At 37.4% G+C, this 5,599-nt stretch overlaps 1 pseudogene; it reads left to right on the forward strand.

Moving 5' to 3' along the window:
- Nucleotides 1-1,167: 1,167 nt before the first annotated feature.
- On the forward strand, nt 1,168-1,268 carry LOC122426902 (annotated as a pseudogene).
- Nucleotides 1,269-5,599: the final 4,331 nt, after the last annotated feature.

Below are 5,599 nucleotides of genomic sequence, written 5' to 3' on the forward strand. Positions count from 1 at the left end.
TTTATAATAGGAGTAAAAACATAGTTTAACATTTGGACGTCTATTACTATTACTTACTACATTAACAAATCAAAGTGAAGAAATCATATAATCATTGAGAAAGATGCCCAAAAACAATTTAAAATAATTCAATGTTAATTTGTGATTTTAAAAACTCTTATCAAGTTAAGCAACTTTTATTTCAATTCTTGGCTTGCTCAGTTAATTTGTTATGTGTTTCTCATAAGGGTAGGTTTAGGGTGAAATCTTCAAAAGCCAGTGCTTTCAAAAATTCTTTTCAGTTAAAGAAAAGCTGCCAAAAAATGTTTTTCAGTGACAAGCATGAAGGAATAGAATTTGAAATAGAATTTTGTTATTTGAAATCATCTTAAAGGCTTATACTTATTGCATTATTTTCTTTGTGTGAATATTACTGGCATAGTCTTAATTTATGGATGCAAAGTCTTTAATCAGAGTTGCAATCTCCAATAACATCTGTAAAAGAGCACCTGCTCAGGGAGCAAAGATAAGCTCAAGAGTGTAGAAGCACAAAAAAAATTTGATATTTCTTGTCCTTTTTTTTTTTTCAAAAGAATTTACTGGCATTCCTATCTCTTTCTAGCAACTCATGCTGACTGTATCTAATTGGACCACAAAAACCAGTCATTCATCTCTCCCACCCCTGGCCCTTCCCTCTGCTTCCACACCATGAGTGAATGTGAGCAGCCCTGAATCATTTCCAAGTCACTGGCAATGCAAGCAAGTTAGAAGAGCTTTTATTTGTCTATTTTCTTCAGAGTAAAGTGATCAGCCTAGATTTCAAGCCATGGAATCATGGGGCGTGATTATTGAAAGGGGTCTGAACAACCCAGTCTAGACCAGTGGGTTTCAACCCCAACTGCACATTAGAAACAGTTAACAATCCTCAGTCTTCATCCTCAAAGCACTGGGTTTAGTTGGTCTGGTAAGCGATTCTGACTTTGGTATTTTTGCAAAGCTCCCCCAGATGACTCTAACATGTAACCACAATTTGAAACCACTGCTCTACTTTAATCTTTTCATTAAAACAGTGGAATGTAGACCCAGAGTGAACAGCTGATAACAGCAAATCTCATTGACTTATATGTAATACTTATGTTAAGAAGATCTCCAAAACTTAGAAATTAGTCCAAAATATATGTCCATTTAATCGCTTCTCGGCCTTTTGGCTAAGATCAAGTGTAGTATCAAAATATATGTCCATTTAATGCTTTCTTAAAACACTGATTCTCCAGGGGAAAGTAACTTTTATTTACTATTACTATTAACTAAGGTCCTGACATTTTTAAGTCTATGAAGGTTGGATGTTAGCTTGTAAAAATGAATACTGTACAAATGAATTTTCATATAATAGAAACAAAAATCATGTCTGTTCAACTGGGAAGATAAACTCAAAGGTTATGATTTTACTGGGCTGTGGGACATTAACCAGCTTTATGTCTAATTTACTTAGCTTATTCCAATACATTTTTTCCGTTTATATTCTCACTCTGCTTCCTTCTCTCCCTCCTTCCCTCTTAATAGATCATTTACTTTCTCTGTGTTTCGGGTATCATCTTCCTGGTTACCTCATGAATGAGAAATAAAACTTTGACACTTGTATTTACATAAAAATTATGAGCATAAAATCAAGAGAATTGTGTTTCGGCAGTTGGAAAGGATGTAAATTTTATTAGAATATCCTAAACCATTATGAGACTTTAACTGATCATTCGGGATGTAATGTATTCTGCACTCCAAATAAATTACTCATCAACCACGTTCAGAAGCCATGAAGTTGGAACTTTAGCTTCAGACAAAGTGGAGTAACAAGAACCTAACAAACTCTTTCTCTAAAACACACACACACAACCTAAAAAAATTATTGGGAAAACTATGTGAAATTACAATTTTTAGATATTAAACACCAGGCAGCAGAGGACAATGATTTCTGAGAGAGCAGAAACAAATGAGGAGAGCGCTCTGATTGTCTGAGCTTACTGCCTAGAAAGAGTTTTCAAGACACAGTTCAGGAGGAGATGAACCTTGGAGTCCAGGAGCCAAGGTACCCAGAGTTTCAGGAGCAGAGTATCAGACAAGTATCACAGAGAGAGCTCTAGGGATCTGAGAGTGTCCTCAGTAAGTCCTCAGCTAGGAACTGGTCAATGTACACATATTAGGAAACTACCTGAGGCCAGGGAAAGGATTAGAGGAAATAATACTTGTTGATCGAGCCAGGCTGGAGCTAGTTCCTGTTCCTGCCAGCCAGAATGGAAAAACTAATGTTTCATGATGTACTGGTTAGAAGAATCAGTAGTGAGGAAAAATTGTCCCTAGATTAGAGGCTGCTCTGGTCCCACCTACAAAGCTTAAAAGCAAGCCTGAAAAGAATCAAACTTTTTCTGAGTAATTTAGCTGCATCCCAGGATAAGTATCAAGGATATTTACAGGAATATAAAAATAACCAGCACCCACAGATAAAATTCACAGTGTGTGGCATCCAATCCAAAATTACCAGGCATGCAAAGAAGCAGGAAGTACAAGCCATAATAAAGAGGAAATAAAAAGAAAAAAATCAATCAATATAAACAGATCAAGAAATGGCAAAAGATATTTTTTTTCATTTATTTTTATTAGTTGGAGGCTAATTACTTTACAATATTGAAGTGGGTTTTGTCATACACTGACATGAATCAGCCATGGATTTACACGTATTCCCCATCCCGATCCCCGCTCCCACCTCCCTCTCCACCCGATCCCTCTGGGTCTTCCCAGTGCACCAGGCCCGAGCACTTGTCTCATGCATCCAACCTGGGCTGGTGGTCTGTTTCACTATAGATAATATACATGTTTTGATGCTGTTCTCTCGAAACATCCTACCCTCTCCTTCTCCCACAGAGTCCAAAAGTCTGTTCTGTACATCTGTGTCTCTTTTTCTGTTTTGCATATAGGCTTATCGTTACCATCTTTCTAAATTCCATATATATGTGTTAGTATGCTGTAATGTTCTTTATCTTTCTGGCTTACTTCACTCTGTATAATGGGCTCCAGTTTCATCCATCTCATTAGAACTGATTCAAATGAATTCTTTTTAATGGCTGAGTAATATTCCATGGTGTATATGTACCACAGCTTCCTTATCCATTGGTCTGCTGATGGGCATCTAGGTTGCGTCCATGTCCTGGCTATTATAAACAGTGCTGCGATGAACACTGGGGTGCACATGTCTCTTTCAGATCTGGTTTCCTCAGTGTGTAAATGGCAATGGCAAAAGATATTTTAGAATTAGTAGACAAATGCATGAAAGCAGTTATGATAACTCTGTTCCATATGTCCAAAAAGGAAGAATTAAGTATGTTTTTTAAAAAGACATGAATGTATTCAAAGCTATGGTTTTTCCAGTAGTCGTGTACGGACGTGAGAATTATAGTCATGTGTGGATGTGAGAGCTAAAGAAAGCTTAGCACCAAAGAATTGATGCTTTTGCACGTGGTGTTGGAGAAAACTCTTGAGAGTCCCTTGTATAGCAAGGAGATCAAAGCAGTCAATCCAAAGGGAAATCAGTCCTGAGTATTCACTGGGAGGACTGATGCTGAAGCAGAAGCTTTAATACTTTGGTCACCTGATGCGAAGAGCTGACTCATTAGAAAAGACCCTGATGCTGGGAAAGATTGAAGGCAGGAGGAGAAGTGGACGATAGAGGGTGAAATGGTTGGACGGCATCACTGACTTGATGGACATGAGTTTGAGCAAGCTCCAAAAGATCATGAAGGATAGGGCAGCCTGGTGTGCTGTAGTCCACGGGGTCGCAAAGAGTTGGACACAACTGAGGAACTGAACAGCAATATAAAAATGACCCAAATAGAACTTCTGAATATTAAAACTATAATGCCTGAAATGAAAAATACATTAGGTAGAATTAACAGTGGATTAGGCATTGTAAAAAATAGAATTAGTGAGCTTGAAGACATAGCAATAGAAAAACTCCGAGAGAAAAGAGACTGGAAAACAAATGAGCATCAGAAATCTTCTAGCAGCCTAATACACATATAATTGGAGTACTAGAGTCCCTAATAGAAAGTGGGGAGAGCAGAAAAATATTTAAAGGAACAATGACAAATTTTTTTAAAATTTGATGAAAACTATAAGCCCACAATCCAAGAAGCTTCAGCTAACCTGGCATAAAGAAAAATAAAAACAAGAAGAAACCTCCATTAAGGCACAACATAATCAAATTGGTTAGAATTGGAAGGAAATCTTCAATGCGGTGAGAAGAAAAACACCTTAAAATGCAGTATCTCCTCTAGATTGTTTAATGTTCAATTCTACATATCCTGACCTTGTAAACCATAGGTGATGGAGCCCAGGACCTCTGCATCTAGGCAACATAAGCTTTCCTTTTCAAGCACAGCTCAGAATGCAGACAGTTTCTGAGGTGCACTATGAATTTTTCTCTTTGTTGTTTCTCCCTAGCAAGGCAGGAACTAGGGTGAGGCACTCCCTTAAGGGACAAATTTTATTGGGATACCAAAACCTCAATAATTCAGACAATGTTTTAATGTAATGTTTTTAAATCAGAATGAATAGAAGCAAATCCATGATAAAATATCAAAAGTTTGAATGAAGATGGGACCTCACCCAGTACTTGCATGCCTCAGTCTCCAGTGCCAGCACTTCTCTTTCGAAAGAGTCCTGAAATCCTCAGAGAATTTCCATCTCATCGCCGCTCTGCATTACCCATGTTAACTCAGCCCTCTACCCACCCTCCACTCTGATTTCATTCTGGTGCCTAGACAAGAAACCTCTAAAGCCGTCCCCAACTTTCTCATTAGTTTGATTTTCTTTGTTTCTTTGCTGCTAGAGACATAATAGAATTATCTTCTGCAAGTATAGATTATATTTCTAAAACTTTTGCCTCTGTGTTAGGAAGTATTATCAAGAAATTTTCTAACAATGCACTCTTATTAATCAACTAGATAAAAAGGAAATAAAAACAGACAAAAAAACTTTACTTACTAGTAAAAAGTGAACAATGGGAAGGTATTTTGGGGGTGACTTGTTTTTTGTTTTTTTGTGTTTCTTTGATCAATTAAATGCAATTCACAGAGGATTTTTTTTTTTTTTTTGCTTTCTCTTTTGATTTAATAGGGCTTTAATAGGGCTATTGTGTTGCTATGGTTGCAAGTTTGCATTGGCATTTTCACTAGGAAACGATGTGCTCTGAACATTCCTCCCCACTTCTCACATCTGCCCACGTGCTCCAGACAAGGATTTAGTAACTTGATTTCCAGCGCCAACCTCCTCTGCCACCCCAGTGAGGGCACATTTCTCAGCCCCTTCTCAGAAAATCTTAACTCCTCTGAGATGTGAAGTTAGGCTCTGCCTCCTACTCAAAAGGCACGTTGCAATCCCCAGGACATTGATCTGCTTCCTTTGTGCAGCTTAATAATCTTTACCCTTCAGTGTAATACATATACATGAGATCACTATGACATGTTTTAATTATGAGCGCTTTTAAAAAGCACTTAGGAATTAATTTATTTTAGGACCTACTATAGCACAGGGAACTATATTCAGTATCTTGTAATAATCTATAATGGAA

The sequence above is a fragment of the Cervus canadensis genome, chromosome 24 (genome assembly GCF_019320065.1).
Source record: "Cervus canadensis isolate Bull #8, Minnesota chromosome 24, ASM1932006v1, whole genome shotgun sequence".
NCBI lineage: Eukaryota > Metazoa > Chordata > Mammalia > Artiodactyla > Cervidae > Cervus > Cervus canadensis.